The sequence below is a fragment of the Hyla sarda genome, chromosome 9, assembly GCF_029499605.1.
Source record: "Hyla sarda isolate aHylSar1 chromosome 9, aHylSar1.hap1, whole genome shotgun sequence".
Lineage (NCBI taxonomy): Eukaryota > Metazoa > Chordata > Amphibia > Anura > Hylidae > Hyla > Hyla sarda.
In genome coordinates, this window is record NC_079197.1 from 114,106,779 (window position 1) to 114,110,265 (window position 3,487).

The following is a 3,487-nucleotide window of genomic DNA, read 5'->3' on the forward strand; positions in this document are numbered from 1 at the left end:
TGGATCTTAAAAATGTGGCTATGGGTCCATTAGACCTCAACGATAAAGTAGACATGAGCAATTTTTATAAATACAGTATGTTTTTAATTGTACAACGTGACTCATAGGAAATATGGTGGGGCGGGCCAGCGTCTTCTGGCGTGCCTGCGCACGGTAAGTCAGAAGACGCCGGTCTGCTTCCCTGTTTAGTGCTGCTGAGAAGCATGGCAAGAGGCAGAGGAGTCGGAGGTAGAGGCTAAAGGCCTCCGACTCTCATTCATTAAAACGTCGGGCAGTGGGCTGCAGCGCCATATCAGGCCTGTGCGCTATTCACTTCCCCTGGAGGTCGCTGGTGGGAGCTGCAGGATGGAGAGCCTGTACTGAGTGCCATTTACCGTGCTGTAGTGCCCGAACCTCAAGCAGCACATGTCCTCCACGATGACAATCTACGCCATGGTGGTGGTCTCCTACTTCCTCATCACTGGAGGAATAATTTATGATGTTATTGTGGAACCAGCCAGTGTTGGCTCAATGACAGGTGAGCATGGTCACCAGCAACCAGTGGCTTTTCTGACCTACAGGGTGAATGGGCAATATATGAGCAGGTTTTTAGTGGCATTGTCTGTGTCCTGTTGAGCTTCTTCATGAGGATGAAATTGCCCTGATACCTTACGGGCTAAGTGTTCCAGAGAACAGCACTTACAATTTGCTATTTTTGAGCAGTAATAATGTAAGAGGAAAAAAATGTCCACACTGTAAAATTACATAGAAATTGCTTATAAGTGAAGAATAGCAGAGAAGAAATTTCCTCAAGGACATTGTTTGCCATTAACAAAAACATTTTGTATATGGTTTTTCACATATTTTGTTGTGTTTAGTCCATAATTAAACCTGTTTTCAGGGTTGGGGGCTAATCTGGGGTAGACTAACTGCCTACTGTGGTGTGAGGGGGGTGGGGGTAGAGACTAACTGCCTACGGTGAGGAGGTGGGTTAGAGGTGTGGGCCCCTCACAATACCCCACCTCCTCACCACCATTTTATGTCACTCTGTAGATGTTGCAAAACATAAAATCTCAGCATGCCCAGACTGGGTCTGCTGGGAGTTGTAGTTTTGCAACATCTGGAGGCACCTTAGTTGTGGAACACTGCCTTGGAAGGCTTGTGGCAGATGTTAAAGGCAGATGGATGTTACAAAACAACAACTCCAAGCATGCCCAGACAGCCAAAGGCCATCTGCGAATCCTGAGAATGGCACTTTTGTAACAACTTTAGGTATATTGGTTGGGGAACACTGCCTAAGGGTACGTTCACACGAGCTGACCCACAGCGTATTTTAAGCTGCAGATCCACTGCTGAAGGACCCCTGCATGAAGGTTTTACATGTGGCTGCTCGGAGAGGCAATATGCTGCTACGAGCAGACACACTGCAGACATGCAGATGCGCATGCATGGTGACTCACACATCGCTTCAGTGTGTCTGCTCGTAGCGGCATATTGCCACTCCAAGCAGGCACATGTAAAGCCACCATGCAGCCGTCCTTCAGCAGCAAATCTGCAGTAGGATATATGTCAGGCTCCGCCCCTCAATGCAAGCCTATGGGAAGGGGCATGACTGCTATCACGCCCCCTCCCGTACGCATGCATTGAGGGGCAGAGCGTGAAGCCACACGGGGGCGGAGGCATGACGTCATACGCCGCCTGCCCTGTGGTCGTCCGTAATCAGACCCGGAGCGAACACGCTCTGGGGACTGATTACAAACGGGGTGCCGCGTGCAGGATCACGGGGGTCCCCAGCGGCGGGACTCCCGCGATCAGGCATCTTATCCCCTATCCTTTGGATAGGGGATAAGATGTCTAAGCACCAGAGAACCCCTTTAATATAGTTTATTTTATTCAGTAACAATAAAGGCCCTGATTTACTAAGAGTGTTGTGTAGGTTTCTTTGTGGGTTTCAATTCCCTGCAATTTTTTCCACAGTATTTACTAAGCTTTCCCTACATTTTGCACTTTTCCCTACATTTTGCTTTTTTTTACACATGCTCTGACCTGTCGGGTTTTCCTCAGCTCAAATCCACTACATTTTCTATGGAAACCTTGGTAAATATGTTGGCTTTTTGTTAAAATGTCGGCAACACGCCCCTTTCAGTGACCACGCCCCATTCCCAGATGACCACGCCTCTTTTTGGGGTTTCTCCACAAAATGGAGAGTTAGTCGGGTTTTTCTCAATTCTGGAGCAAATTCTGGCGCACACAGAATTTCTGGTGCAATGCGCCAGAATCTGGCACACAACCCCACAAAAAATGTCGGGTTTGCAATAGTAAATGAGGGCCAATATAGTGCTATTAGTCAGTGATAATGGTAGTGGTGGTCATGGTATGGCGTATAACACACAAAACTAGCAGTGTGCACCTGTGCACGTGTTTCATTATGTTTTGTGATGGTGACCATTCTTGTTTTTTGTACTGGTATTATTGGTAATATTTGTCTTAGTTTTTGTTAGATATGGTCAGTAACAGTATGATGGTAATATGTATGGTGATAATATTCCTCCCTGTATACTGGTATCATTGGTAATATTGGTCAGTATAAAGGATTTTGCCAGTAACAGTATGGCGGTAATATGTATGGTGATAATATTTATTCTTGTATACTGGTATACTGCGCTATTGGGCATGAATAAGGGTGTGGTTAGGGGGGAGTGACTGATGTGTAGTTAGCGGACGTGCCTGGGGCACTATTCACTTGTTTTGCACTATTCACTTAAAGGCAGTTTGTCCTGATAGAAGTTAATAGGAAGTCTATGGTGAGTTTAATTTACCCTAATTTCTGACATATTATGCTCATGTGGTGATTTCAGCTTCTCCTCCTGAGTACGGGGAGCTCTTGAGAAGGGGCAAGTTTAATTCCGCTCAGTGATAGACATTTCTCTCCATATTCATGGGGACTGGCTGTAGCGCAGAATATGTAGGAACTGGGAGTGTTAACTGTTTCCTCACTGGTGACGGGACAGGCAAGAGATCCGGTGGTAGGGCAGGCTGTTCCTGTTCTGCTCCGGTGTCGGCATCCGTCCGTTGCCATGGAGACTCAGTTGTAAACTCACCTGTAGGTGATATGGATGTGTGAGCATTGGTGAATGATTTTGTCATCATTCAGCGCTCCGCTCCAGCTGACGTCACCATACTTACCTATATAAAACGTAGGACATTCTGAGTGTTTAGTTGAGCCGGAAGAAGCACGATGTATTGTGAAACGGATGTTGCACTGTATGTGTACTTGCTTGTTCACCCACACCTGTAAAATAAAAGCCTGAAGTCCATTTGGTTTGTCACATTTCCTTCCTACTATGCTGGATATCTTCATATATACCGTATTTATCGGGGTATAACACGCACCCGCCTATAACGCACACCCTCATTTTTCCAAGGAAATTTTGGTTAAAAATATTTTTTTACCAAAATATCCTTGGAAAAATGAGGGTGCGTGTGTGTGCAGGTGTACCTCGATAAA

The 3,487-nt window shown here is 46.1% G+C and overlaps 1 pseudogene; it reads left to right on the top strand.

Annotated features, from left to right (window-relative positions):
- Positions 1-345: 345 nt before the first annotated feature.
- Positions 346-659, top strand: LOC130291078 (oligosaccharyltransferase complex subunit ostc-like; annotated as a pseudogene).
- Positions 660-3,487: the final 2,828 nt, after the last annotated feature.